This window comes from Dipodomys merriami, unplaced genomic scaffold, assembly GCF_024711535.1.
Source record: "Dipodomys merriami isolate MVZ:Mamm:240054 unplaced genomic scaffold, mDipMer1.0.p SCAF_84, whole genome shotgun sequence".
NCBI lineage: Eukaryota > Metazoa > Chordata > Mammalia > Rodentia > Heteromyidae > Dipodomys > Dipodomys merriami.
In genome coordinates this window covers 3634580-3648987 of record NW_027206446.1, presented here as the reverse complement: position 1 = coordinate 3648987, position 14408 = coordinate 3634580, and the positions used below count along the sequence as shown (strand labels likewise).

General features: G+C 53.2%; 1 long non-coding RNA gene across 2 annotated transcripts in view; it reads left to right on the top strand.

The window, feature by feature from the left end:
• Window positions 1-2860: 2860 nt before the first annotated feature.
• LOC138820000 (uncharacterized) overlaps window positions 2861-14408 on the top strand; it is a 26077-nt gene continuing 14529 nt past the window's right edge. For both annotated transcript variants that reach the window (XR_011369721.1, XR_011369722.1), the window contains exon 1: window positions 2861-3047. This is a non-coding gene — a long non-coding RNA (uncharacterized lncRNA). The remainder of the gene's footprint in view (window positions 3048-14408) is intronic.

Sequence of the window (14408 nt, the reverse complement as noted above, 5' to 3'; positions counted from 1 at the left end):
GAGGCTTCAGAGTGTGGTAATAGGGAGGTGCACTGTTGCGCGGAACACCCCCACACAGCTCCGACATTGAGAATGGGTCTGACTACTTCTTTCATTTATTTACATCTTTATTTTGTTCAAGACCAGAGACTCGAACCCGGCATCTGACGCTTTCCCTCCTTGGGTGGCGCTCTACCACCCGAGCCACAGCTCTACGGGTGACTTTTTGCAGGGGGGGGGGATGAATGTTCATTAGAGAGAAGAGCCTCACAATCTTTCCTGCCCAGGCTGGCTTTGAACTGTGATCCTCCAGCCTCAGCCTCCTGAGTAGCTGGGATGACAGGCGTGAGCTACCGGTACCCCGAAAGCTGTGTGTCCTGACGTGAGTGTGTATGTGTGTGTGTGTGTGTGTGTGTGGTCCTGGGCCTTGAACTCATGCCTGGGCACTGGCTCTGAGCTTTTTCACTCAGTCTGGCGCTGCACGCTTGAGCCATAGCTCCACTTTTTGCCAGTTCGCTGGAGAGAAGAGTCTCACAGACATTCCCTCCCCGGGCTGGCTTTGAACCGCGATCCTCAGAGCTCTCCCTGGCCTCTTCACAAGGACTTCGATTTAGATGGTTGCACACACCTTTGTCCCCCCATTTCTGAGCCTGTCCCCCCTTCACGTTCCCAAAGGCAGAGATGTGAACAAACAAGATAGAAAGGGAAGAAATGAAAACAGCAACAAAGAAAACAATCCTCTTGTTTCCGTTTCCTGGAGTTCATTTGGAGAGATGTGGTTTCATCCTTCAGTCCCACTGCGGGAATGCCAGAGTCCCGTACACTGATCACGTCCTGGCTAGTTTCTTTATTTACTTTTAATTGTTTTCTGCCAGTCCTGGGGCTTGAACCCGGGGCCCAGGCTCTGTCCCTGAGCCTCTTTGTGCTCAAGGCTAGTGCTCTACCGCAGCTCCACTTCTGAGTTGTTTATTGGAGATAGAAGAGTCTCACGGACTTTTCTGCACCGGCCGGCCTCCAACCATGATCCTCAGACCTCAGCCTCCTGAGCAGCTGGGATGACAGGCGGGAGCCACCGGTGCCCGGCATGTCCTGGTGTGTTTTAGACGCAGCTTCTGAGTATTAGAGAGAGCACATGCGGTCTCTCGGATCCCAGCTGACCTCACTTGACATGAATTGCTCCATGCATTTCCCTGCACATGGCGTGATTATGGAATATTACACAGCCATGAAAAGAACCGTGCAAGGGAGGTCTGTGATTCTTGACCAATTTCCCGACGTGTTCGACTCTGCAGTGACCACCTCGTACCAGGAGGTGTCGCCGGTGAACCACACGCAAATTAAAAACACAGTTGTGGGTCCAAGGCTGAGCCAGGCAGCCAGGCCCGAGACTTCCATCAGGCCTGTGTAATCACATTGCTCCGGATGAAATCCTGAGGGAGGAGACTCACGGGGTTAAACCTGTTCACACAGCCTCTTCTGACATTTGTGCAGACTCCTCATAGGCCCTGGAGTCTGGTGGCTCACGCCAGCTACAGTGTCCCGACCCGCAGGACTTCAACCAGGGCAGTGAACCTAAGCAAGAAGGAATGAAGGGACAAGAGACACAAAGAAGGACAGCAAGACAAGGATTCTGATCAAGCTGCCAAATTTTATTTTTCACACAGGGGTATTTATATGCTTAGAATAAGGAAGCTTTTTCATTGGGCGTAGCAGCTGCAGGATGCTTGCTTAGGGCAATGTGAAAGGGTGGTCAATAGCAGCTACCTGGTCTTTGTTTGGGGCAGGATGCAAAGACCAGATTCTGTAAATAGCCTCGAGAGATGTTCCATCGAGATAGTCAAGCTTATCATGCAGAGAGACTTCCTGCAGGAAGCTGAGATCTGGAGGATTGGGGTTCAGAGCCATCCAGGGCAGGAAAAGACCTGTGGGGCTCTGATCTGCAATGAACCACCCAAATGATACACGTGGAGCTGTGGCCCAAGAGGTGGAGCCCCAGCCTGGAGCAAAAGGGGCTCAGGGACGGCGCCCGGGCCCTGAGTTCAAAACCCAGGACTGACACACACTCACAGAGCGAACTGCGAATCAGAGCAAGATGTCAGGGAAACCAGAGGAAGCTGAGGGGACAGGACGCCGGGCTCCGCGGGTGCCGTGGCCGGTGCTGCCCGGCCCCGAGGCTGCGGCCACGCACGGGCCACACGCGAGCCACGGCGTCCTCCGCTACAGCATGCTAGATCTACATGCACGAGTGCGCATGCGTGCGTGTACACACGGACGCCGAGCTCTGACAACTGTTCACTTCCTGCCCGGCAGAGAGCAGGAAAAGGGGCCGATGTTTGTGAAGATAAGGGAAGGGAGGGGGTGACACAGAGACTTTCCCAGCGCAGCCCAGTGCAGCCCAGCGAGCCAGCCCTCAAAGACGAGTCAGGGGGCGGAGCCGGTGTCAGGGGGAGGAGCCAGCATTAGGGGGCGGGGCTGGCGTCAGGGGAGGAGCCAGCGTCAGGGGCGGGGCCGGCGTCAGGGGGCGGGGCCGGCGTCAGGGGGAGGAGGGGAGGTGATCTGGCGTTTTCTGGAAGGCGCAGGAGGGCGGGGCTGGGGTTCCCCCGGGTTTCCCCCCCCCAGGGGAGACCTGGAAGGACATCTAGAATCTTCTCGGGCTCCCTTTCCCGCGCTCCGGTCCCTCGTTAGCTTGATTGGTGGACGGTGTCACGCGCTGCCCTAGGCCTCCTCTGATTGGCCCCCTCTGGCTATGCCCCGCCCACCCTGGCCAGAAGTGGGCGGGACTTCCTCCCGGGCCGGCGTCCTTGGCCCCGGAGAGGACAGAGCTGCCTTAGGGGCGGCGTGGGGCCCGGCGGCCTCCCCTGCCCGGCCTCCTCCTCCTCCCCACCCGGCCTCCTCCTCCTCCCCACCCGGCCTCCTCCTCCTCCCCAGCCTCCTCCCGGGCCTCTTCCCCGGCCCCGGCCTCCTCCTGCTCCACCGCTCCGGCCTCCTCTGCCCGGCCTCCCCCGGCCCCCGGCGGCCTCGCCCGGCCCGACCGTGCACGCGCAGCCCGGACGGAGCCCCGGTTGCCGGTGAGTTGCCCTTGCGCCCTCTGCTCCGGGGTGGAAGGTTCTGGAATGTGCTCTGGGCCTGGGGTGGGGGTAGGGCCTGACCCCGGGCCTGGCGCCGCGGGTGCAGCCGGTGCTCACAGCCGGTGCTGCCGACACCTGTGCACTTGGCTGTGTCCCGGAGACGAGCCAGCACCGGCCTTCCCGCCCGGCCGGCCTCGAACCCGGATCCTCCGCCCCCAGCCTCCTGGCTCAGACCCGACACCCAGCAATGAAGCACCTTAGCCTAGCGGGTTCCCATCCAGAGGAAGCGTCTGTTCCCCCAGCTAGAGAGAGTTCTGGAAATCCTCCTTAGCCCTTGCAGCGCCCAGAGCCCATCCCCGGCTTGTCACCGGGGGGGGGGGGGGGGGGGGGGGGGGGGGGGCGGGCCTGGTGTGTGTTGCTTTTGTTTTTGTTCCCACGTGGTCTATGTGCACTGACCAGCCACGGCCACCAGGGGGTGAGCGCCCCTCACAGAAACAGACATCGCCCTGACAGACACAGACATCACCCTCACAGACACAGACAGCGCCCCTCACAGAAACAGACATCACCCTCACAGACACAGACATCACCCTCACAGACACAGACATCACCCTCACAGACACAAACATCACCCTCACAGACACAGACAGCGCCCCTCACAGACACATCACCACAGCCCTAGGCGGTGAGTGACATTTTCTTTAACTCACACACACACACAGCGGTGTGTGTACGCTTATACATAGTAGTCATTTTATTTCATCCTTATGTTCTACCTTTAAGAATATTCTACCTTAAGAAATTTGGGGGATTCACTGGGGATCAGAATCTCACACACTTTTTTTTGGTCAGTCCTAGGGTTTGAACTCAGGGCCTGGGCACTGTCCCTGAGCTGCTTGTGCTCAAGGCTAGCACTCTACCTGAGCCACAGCGCCACTCCCAGCTTTTTCTGTGTAAGGGGAACTGAGGAATCGAACCCGGGGCTTCCCGCATGCCAGGCAGGCCCTCTGCCACTGAGCCACCTGCCCAGCCCTCTCGCATTTTTGTGCCCAGGCTGGCTTTGAACCCTGATCCTCAGATCTCAGCATCAGTGTAGCTGGGATTGCAGGCAAACAGCGTGGGGAGGTTTGTTTTGTTTTGTATCCTGTGAGATTTTTAAACAGGTAAGGCACTTGAAAAATGATCAAGACAAAAAGGGACTCGGGGATATTGAGAATCACGCTCCCAAGTCTGGGAAAATAACCAGGGCAACGGGGTGTGAGGCTGTTTCTCCAGGCAACCTGCTAAACCTTCCAGCTTTATTATATGGCCAGGGCCGGCCAGTCTAGGAATGAGCACTATACACCACAGAACAAGAGACCCCTGTCCAGAGATTTTACTTCCTTGTGGGAAGAAAGTAGAGATGAGGGGTTAAGTCAGTAGGTAAAAACACACAGTTCTACTGCAGATTAAACTGTAGCTATATCTTGCTCACAGTTTTTTGGGGGGAGGGGGGAGAAAGGGCTTTTGGTAGTCTGTAGAGGAAGAGGAGGAAGGAGGTTAGTTTCTGAGGACTGGGAGCTCCAGATCTTGGCTCACAGCTCTAGCTCTAGCTCTGCAAAAGGCGGATTTGGTATGGTAAATAGCTCATGTTGTGGTTTTTTTGTTATTTTTGGTGGTGGTGGTGCCAAGAGCTCCACTTCTGTCTCTCCCCCTTTTTGTGGTAAGAACCCGCAGTCTTGCCTGTTGGGGCTGGCTTTGAACTGCTATCTTCAGATATCAGCCTTCTGGTGAAGTCATGGGGCTGAATTTTAAGCAATTTCTCCAGCCATCCTGGTGCCTTTTGCAGAGGAAAGGGAATTCCCCAGTGCTGAAAAGCTTCAGGTGCCAGAGGCCATTCATTGAGTGCAAATGCCTAGCTCAGGGTGAGCTAAGAGAGCTATGCAGATGCTGCTCTGATCCTGCATTGATTAACTCCCCAAATGGCCTTGGGGCAGCCTTTAAGCAGACCTAAATTCTGCTAGTACCTGAGTATGTCCAGAGAGGGTCTGGCATCTTGTCTGCATGCTGGGAGGAGGTGGAGGACTGCCTGGCTTTCTGGAGAGAGGGGCTGATAGGTTACTGAACCTGTCAGTCTGGTGTCTAGGGACTGGGAGTGTCCCGTGACCCCGCCCTCTGGCTGACCCTATTTAAGTCCGGCCAGCACAGAGGGGGGAACTCCATGGGTCCTGCATCCTGGCTCCTGGCTGGTATCAGTCACCATGAAGTGGGCTGACCCACTGGACAAAGTCACAGACGCTGACCAGTATCTTAAAAAGCTGGAGGTTGTTGGGCTGACCGGCCGGGGCTGAACTCAACTCCGGAGTGAGCAGCCTCAACCTCAGATGGCTCAGGGTTTATAAAGGCAAAAGGTGCATTCTTTTAGAGCAGGTGCAAGCAAGCCGGTGTACAGAAGCAGAACTGAGCAGTTATTCTTAGCAGCACTCTCTATTTTGAGATCTGTTTTGTAGTTTTCTGTTCTGATTCTACTTTTCTCTTGTTCCGTACCCTGCCTTCTGTGGGGCTGTCTTGAAACTTATAACTAGGATCTTAAAGGAGCCTTCTTTATCATATCACCAGTGCGATGGGGAAAGAGTCCACCACGCAGACACAGCCTCGTGTAAAACGATGCCTTTGTTGGGGAAGTGGAGGGCTAACCGCCCAGGGACGCAGCAACCGCAAGCGGCCCCCATGTGAGGGCATGTGGTGGACCCTGGGATTGTGACACACATCAGGGTTGCATGTTCGTGTCAGTGGCCACTGGGTTACAGTCCATCTCTTAGGAACAGTTTGAACTGTGGTTTGAATTGGCGTGCACACGTGGGGCCCCACACAGAGCAGGCTGATAGTCTCACTCATGGCGGGCAGAGATAAGGCTGCCCTTTCCTGGAAGCGGGAAGGTGGCTGGGCTGCTTCCCTGCTGATAACCAAACAGGGCTGCAGATCCCCAGCCTTATGGCAGCAGTCAGCAGGCTTCCCACATTTCCTGGGGTCTCAACAAACAGCTTATTTCCTGACCCTGGGGGCCTGTGAGAAACCAGGATTTTTATTCTGGGTGTGGGGTGGGACTCCTGGTATATTAAAAATGGATTCTTTTTGGGTCCTCTTAACACCAGGAGACCCAGAGAGACAGAAGTTTCAAATTATACCAATAAAGAAAAGAAACGAGCAACCCTTTAGGAGTTAGGTGTGGCTCGGCCGTTGGAGCGCTTGCCAGGTCCCAAGTTCAAGTCCCGGCCTTGGACCTAAAATTAAGAACTAATAATAAATAAATGATATCCGAAAGGTGACAGTTCTGACTTGCTTCCTTTGTCAGCATTCCTTGTGTCTGAGTTACTTCCCTGTGTCCCTGCACCCGAAGGGCAGCTTGGAGCGTTTCCTGTCCATCAGTCTTGCTGGAAACGAATCCCATCCATCACTGATGACCCCTGCATTTCCTCTTTATCACCCAGAATCCCACTAGAGAAACAGGACGCTCTTGAGTGTTTACATATTGAAATAGTTAATTAAAAAAGCACTGCTTGTTGACATAGCACTGAAAATAAAACAAGGAACTGGCAGTGGAGAGCTGCAACAAGACTTCCTTCCTGCTTCAAATATAGTATTGCCAACCAGAGATTGGAGCTCAGGACCTTCCACACACACACAGCGCTCCACCATCAAGCCATGCCCCCAGCCCCTTTCTGCCTTGGTGATTTTAGGGTCTCACGTTTGTCCCCCTGAAACCAGCCTCAGACCAGGATCACAGACACAGCCCAACACACACAGCTTGTGCATTGACATGGGGTTCTGGGGAAACTTCCGGGCTGAGCTAATTCAAACCACAGAGCACCCACATCTCTGGCTCCGAGGGGCCAGGGTTGACAGATCACAGACACGCCCAGCCACGGGGAACACATGGCTCACAGGCCTGGGCTGGAGAGCGCCCACCCACCCTTGGTGACAGCCTGTGGCACTTTAGGGCAAGATGGTAGAACCTTCCATGGTGGTGGCCTAGCAAGAAGAAACTAGGCCATTTGGGAGTTCCTAGGGAAAAGACGCTAGGTAGGGCACTGGGGGCAAGGCCAGGGAGCAGTCTGGTCACCGTGGGTGTGGTCCGGGAAGGATACTAGGCCATGGGGACATGACCTAGCAAGGTGAAGGAAGGTATGGGGAGCGTGGCCCTGAGGAAACACGAGTTGGAAGAATGTTCCAAGCCAGCCTGAGCACCCGCGTCCCCCAGAAAAAGAACTTAAAGGGAAAATGGCCCGGCACCAGTGGCTCACGCCTGCAATCCCAGCGACTCAGGATGCTGAGATCTTATGAGTGCAGCACGAAGCCAGCCCAGGCCAACTCTTCTCTTGAAGCACCAAGAAAGGCAGAAGTGGCCCTGTGGCTCCAACGGTAGTGTGTTAGCCTTGAGCAGACAAGCTCATGGACAGGCCCTGAGTTCAAGTCCCAGGACTGGGACCTTCGTCCTTGTGCGAGCTGCCAGTGACCTGAACCATCACAGCAGGTGGCCTGGGCCTGGGTCCCCCAGCTGCAGGCTCCATGGAGCTCAGCCTCAGTTTCCCCAGCCAGTCACCAGTGTGGTGTGCCCGTGCGGTTGGGTAGAGCAACGCAGCACAAGCCCGGATGCCGACTCTGGGGATGAGACCGCGCGTGCGCCATCTCCTCCTCCAACTCCCTGGTGTTTGTCTTGGCTTGTGACCCCGGGCACTGGGCCATGGGGTTTGAGAGCGTCCTAGAAAGTGGGAACACCAGGCTAGGGACTCCACGTTGCCAGGGGAGGTGGAGTCAGGGTTCAGTGCTAGCTTCCCCCGGGGCGGGGAGTGGAGTCTTTTGAAATCCCCTGGAAAAAAAACCCGTAAATGGCAGGCAGGCCTGGGAAACTGAGGCCTGGGCCCAGGCCAGGTGCCCTCAGCGGAGCAGATGCCGGCAGGCATGGGGGCAGGGAAGGGTGGGGACTCTGATGCCACCAGCTCCAGACACACAGCAGAGTGGAATGTCACTGGGGATTTCCTGAAGGTCAGGGCCATGGGCCATGGGCCACGGGAAGAAGAGGAAGACACGACTCCTAAGTCAGAGCTCGGCCTCAGTTACACACACAATGATCCCCCCCGCCCCCACCTTTGGTCAGACATGGGGCTCGAACTTGGGGCCTGGGTGCTGTCCCTGAGCATTTTCTGCTCAAGGCCAGCCCTCTACCACTTTAATTCATTCCTCCCACCTCTGCCCTCTTGGGAGGCGATTGGAGGTGAGTCTCAGGGACTTTCCTGCCCAGGCCAATTGGAATCAACCTCCTCAGACCCCACGCATGAGCCACTGGCGCCTTGGCGCATTTGTTTAATATTCTTCCAACCATCTGGCCTGTGTTTGCGTGCAATTTAATGTTTACAAGTTAATCAGGCATCTGTCCGAACATTGACGTTTAAACAAGCCCTTTCTTTGCTCTGGCACTACTTCAACAGTGAAATAAGCCCTTCGGCTCATATTATTTCTACAGAGTTCAGATGGAGGCAAAGTCAAGTTAGAACTATGTTTATGTTGTGGAAACTTTCTGGGGCCAGCCATGAAGTCTGTGTTCAGAACAGCCTGCACCTGGGTGAGGAAACATCGGAGCACACAGGTGTGCGAGTTGCCCAACTTGTGCTAAGTCTGGGCCAAAGGCTCATCCAGCTCAGTTGTACCTTGGTGTGTGTATGGGTCAGTCCTAAGACTTGGAGCTCAGGGCCCGAGCGCTGTCCCCGAGCTTTTCTTGCTCATGGCTTTACCCCTTTGAGCCACAGCTCTGTTTCTGGGTTTGGGGTGGTTCGTTTTGTCGGAGATGAGAGTCTCCCGGACTTTGGTGTCCAGGCTGGCTTTGAACCGCGATCCTCCATTCTCGGCCTCCTGAGTAGCTGGGGGTCGGTCAGGTGTGAGCCGCCAGTGCCCTGGCTGCCATTTTAATTTTGCCACTTGACTGTGCAACTGTCGCATAAACCCAGGGCAGTCATGACGTCTGCTACTTCCTGCCGCAGGTGCATTTTCCACTAGAGATCTGTCTGAAGGCTTTCTTTGTACTAGGGTTTGTTAGTGAAATGAGCTCCCTTCCCACAGCTCAGCACGCTCCCTTCCCAGGCAACACCAGACCCATGTGGCAAAGTCAGTGAATCATCAGCCTCCAGCCCCCGTACCTTGGGATGGCACTCCTCTGGGGCAGCTACCACCCTAGAAGGCCGCCAGAGCCCCTTAGAGTGACTTCAGGTCTGGGCAGCCGCAGGACCCTTGTCTACTATACATCCTAGTCTGCCACGATGAAGCCCCTGGCCCGCATGTCCACACCAGGGTCTCCGCCTCCTGGCCCCTCCCAGCCCCTCCTAACCCCCTAGGTTACATAGGTCACCCCAGACAATAGCCAGCGCTGCTTCTCACTTCTCCCTTGTGAGAAGGGGTCTTGCTGGTCCCCCTTTCCTGGCAGTAAACCTGTTCGTTGTTCTTTGTACCTGAATGTCTGTGTGGTTCCCTGGATGTGGACCTGGTTACCAGGTGTGATCCCAGTATATTAGATACGTGAAACTGTTGAATCCTAATAGTACTTGGACGCACTGAGTTGACAGTGATTTCTTTCATTACCCTTCCTCCGTAGAGAGAAGGGTCAGTGCTTGTGACTCTTGCCACAAGTCCATTGACAAGACTCAATACCGAAAGCACTTTTGGTTGTTGGTGGTGGCGGTCCTGGGGTTTGAACTCAGGGCCTCTGCACTGTCCCTGAGCTTTCTTGCTCAAGGTTATTGCTCTACTATTTGAGCCACAGCGCCACTTCCGGTTTTCTAGTGCTTCATGGAAAATCAGAGTCTCATGGAGTTTCCTGCCCAGGCTGGCTTTGATCCTCAGATCTCAGCCTCCTGAGTAGCTGGGATGATAGGTGTGAGCCACAGTGCCCAGTAAGATGTTTGTTTGTCTTACGTCGAGAGGCCCTAGTGTCTTGTGTAATTCGAGGTCAAGGCCAAAGGTCAAAGTTGAGTCTGTCTCAGTGGCGTGGGCCGATGGCAGGATGGAGAAGCTCACATCGCAAGGAGCCAAGATCAGTACGATAGTAACCCGAAATGCCAGGACAGTCTTCCTCCAAGGACAGACCGACCGCCTGAGACCTCAATCATGAAGCCCACCTTTAACGCCCCACTACCAGCTACCACAATCATCCAAAGGCAGAGAAACCCACCACTTTGTGATCTTCTCATCTCTGGAACATTCTCACACACACCCTGAGTTTCCTGACCTCAGAGCAGCTCCCCGCCCACCTTCATCCGCTCACACCCAGGCAGGTCTCTACCCACGACTCTGCGACCTTTAACTTAATGAGCGACATGCTCTCCGTCAAGCAGGACAGAACATGACGCCCTGTGCTCCGGGGTAGTTGGATGTCCAATGTCAACTTATGAATAGGCAAGTCCAGTGTTGAAAGTTCAGGAAGCTGGGCAGGTGGCTCCGGGGTGGAGCGCTCGCCTCCCACGCACGAAGCCCTGGGTTCCAATCCTCAGTACCGCACACACAGAAAAGGCCAGAAGTAGAGCTGTGGCTCAAGTGACAGAGCGCCAGCCTTAAACTAAAGAAGCTCAGGATGCAGAAGAAATGGAAGCCAAAGCTGAAGATGAACTTTGTGGGCAGCAAAGTCCAATTTAAGGAACACGAAGCAGCCCCTCCTAGCTGAGAACTCTAGACTTGAAAGTTTTCCAGTATTGAAAACTTCAAAGCTGAATATTTCTTTTTTCCAAGTATTTAAATGTTCCAACAGACCAGAACATCAAATGCTGTTTTCATACAGTAGCTCCGTCACACTAAGTATGTTTTAAGCACATGGCTTAATTTGACTAGAGACAAATAATTAAGCTAAAAACAGTCCTAAAATTAGGCTTGTGATTTCTATCAATTTTATATGTCTCAAAATTGGCACCCTTTGTAGTTCAGTGCCTCCAGGAGATTTACTAGGGCACCCAAGACAGCAATCCCAAACTTTCTATATAGAATGTATTCCAGCAAATGTCAAATAAAGTTCTGGATATTAAAAAAAAAAGAAGAAGAAGAAGAAGAAGAAGCTCAGGGGCAGTGCCCAGCCCTGAGTTCAAGTCCCAGGACTGGCAAAGAACAAATAAAAAGTTCAGGCACTGGACTAACTTGAATAAAGGTTCGCAAATGATATCAATGTGGGGTGTGTGTGTGTGTGTGTGTGTGTGTGTGTGTGTGTGTGTGTGTGTGTGTGTGATGTGTGATGTGTGATGTGTATGTCAGTCCTGGGACTTAAACTCAAAGCTTGAGTGCTGTCCCTGAGCTTTTTGCTTAAAGCTAGTGCTCTACCACTTTGAGCCACAGCGCCACTTCCGGTTTTCTGGTGGTTCATTGTCTAACAGACTTTCCTGCCCAGGCTGGCTTTGAACTGTGATCCTCAGCTCTCAGCCTCCTGAGTAGCTGGGATGACAGGCGTGAGCCACTTAGGATAGTCCATACATCCTTTATAAGAAAGATTTTTTAGTGACGCTTTTATAAAAATAAGTTGGATGGTTTGGCCTATCTAGCTTAACTACCAAGGAGTATGAATTTTTGTGTGCATGCCTGTCTGGGAACTTGAACTCAGGGCCTGGGCACTGTCCCTGAGTTTTTCACTCAAGGCTGGCATTCTACCTCTTGAGCCACAGCTCCACTTCTGGCTTTTGGTGGTATGTTGGAGACAAGAGTCTCAGAGACTTTCAAGCCTCAGTCATCAGATCTCAGCCTCTTGAGTAGCTGGGGAAATACAGGTATGAGCCGCCAGCGCCCGGCTCCGAGATTTATTTAAAATTAATGTTATTCTTCCAATATTTCCAGCATGGGTTTTTGTTTTTGGGTCCGGTCATGGGGCCTGAACTCTGGGCCTGGGCACTGTCCCTCAGCTCTTCAGCTCAAGGCTAGTGCTCTACCACTTGAGCCACAGCACCACTTCTGGCTTTTTTTTTCTTTTTGCTTATGTGGTGCTGAGGAATCGAACCCAGGGCCTCAGGCATGCAAGGCAAGTGCTCTACCACTGAGCCACCTTCCCAGCCCTCCAGCATGGGTTTTATTTCTCACAATCGATGGCGATTATCACATGGGAAGACAACAGGTGTGCTCGGCTGGTCCCTTCCATGTGATTTTATCATTTCATTCTCATTGCAGAGATGATAGAATATAAATCTGGGTGAGTCTCACATTACATGGAAATTTCCACACTGGCAGCAGGACAGATTTCACCTTTACAATGAAACCCAGGCCCTGGTGGCTTGACTTCAGTATACTTACTGTAATCCAGACAGACTGGTTTAAAATACATTGTATTATGAAGAAGACTGAGAGCAGTAACTTTTGCAGGTGATCTTCAAGGAGAGAGAGGAGTTATGTTTGAGTTTAATTTAGTTACTACAGTTTAGGAGACATTTTTTTTCTTGGTTGTGGGGCTTGAATTCTGGGCCTGGGCGCTGTCCCTCAACTCTTCAGCTCAAGGCTGGTGCTCTACCAACTTGAGCCACAGCGCCACTTCCGGTTTTCTGGTGGTTCATTGGAGATCAGAGTCTCACAGACTTTCCTGCCCCAGCTGGCTTTGGACCATGATCCTCAGAAATCAGCCTCCTGAGTAGCTGGGATGACAGGCGGGAGCCACGGGTTCCCGGCCATTAGAAATGTTTGTCACGTTTCAGACCGTCCTGCAGAGAACAGAGGACAACATGACAGTTTCTTTTTTCTTTTTTTTGGTGCTAGTCCTGGGGCTTGAACTCAGGGCCCAGGCACTGTCCCTGAGCTTTCTTTGTTCAAGGCTAGCGCTCTACCACTTGAGCCACAGCTCCACTTCTGGCTTTTTGGTGGTTCATTGGAGATGAGTCTCCCGGACTTTCTTGCCCTGGCTGGCTTTGAACCTGAATCCTCTGCCTCCTGAGTCTCTGGGATGACAGGCGTGAGCACCACACTGGGTCTAATCTCCCTATTAATAGGTGAGACTTTGTTATATTCCCGCATGGAGTTTGGCAGGAAAATACAAACATAACTTTTAAATACTTTCAGTAACTTTAAAGAGTTCGAGGGAAGTTGAGTTAAAACACACCTCCGCCCAAATCCTCTTTCTCTCCAGGCCCCCCGGGGGTGACTTCCGGCTCCTTCTGAAGCCAGAGGCGCCATCCTGGAACCCCGAGGGTGTATTTGTGAGTCTAGATCCTTCCCTGTGTCTGAGCGACCGAGGACCGAGAGTCATGGGTCGGGGAGTGGGAAGCACTCACAGCCAGCAGCTATGGAGTCCAGAGCCAGAGGCCATGCTGCCAGGGTGTCCTGTGACCTGTCACGTGACCCTCAGACGTGTGCGTCAGCTGACCAGCACAGATACCACTGGTGAGATCATCGAGCTTGCCTCATCTCACAAACAAAGGGGGCGCTGGTCCTGGGGCTCGAACTCAGGGCCTGAGTGCCGTCCCTTAGCTTTTCACTCTAGGCTGGTGCTCCACCACTTGAGCCACACCTCCACTCTGGCTTCCTGGTAGTTCATTCGCTGTAAGAGTCTCACAGGCTTTCTTGACTGGGCTGGCCTCAAAATGGGATCCTCAGATCTCAGCCTCCTGAGCAGCTGGGATCGCAGACGTGAGCCACTGGTGTCCGGATGAAAGTCTTCGTGTGTGTGTGTGTGTGTGTGTGTGTGTGTGTGTGTGTGTGTGTGTGTGTGTGTGTGTGTGTCCCTGAAATGCTTTTCCTGAGTGGATCTGAGCCCTTGGGAGGAAGGCAGCTCTAAGCTTTAATGGAAGGCATGGCATGTCTGGTCATGTGTTGTGGTTTGTGAGCTCATGTTCAGTTTTGGTTTCTTGTAAAGCAGGAACTGTTCCCGCCAAGGAAAACGACATTTATGCATCCCTGACTAATCTAGAGAACAGGTCACATTCCTGAGTCCACTGTGATTTTCACTTCAGAATCTCCTAAGCTGTAGTAGCCCTGTTGTCTACACTAGTATGTAGATTAAACTCAGACATCCAGCCACTCTCTCCCCTGCAAAAGTTATCCCTCTCAGCCCCATGAAAACACAACATATTTTAGGCCAGTCATAGATAGGTCTGGATTAGAGCAACTCATACTGACAGACAAGCCACCAGGGCCTGGGTTTCATTGTAAAGGTGAAATCTGTCCTGCTGCCGGTGTAGAAATTTCCACGTAACATGAGACTCACCCAGGTTCATATTCTATCATCTCCGCAATGAGAATGAAATGATAAAATCACATAGAAGGGATCAGCCAGACACCTCTGCTCCTTTGGCATACAGCAGTCAACTTGTGAGAAATAAAGCCCACGTGGAGATAGTGCAAGAGTTGCATCCCCTCCCCTACCCCTCCCCCCAC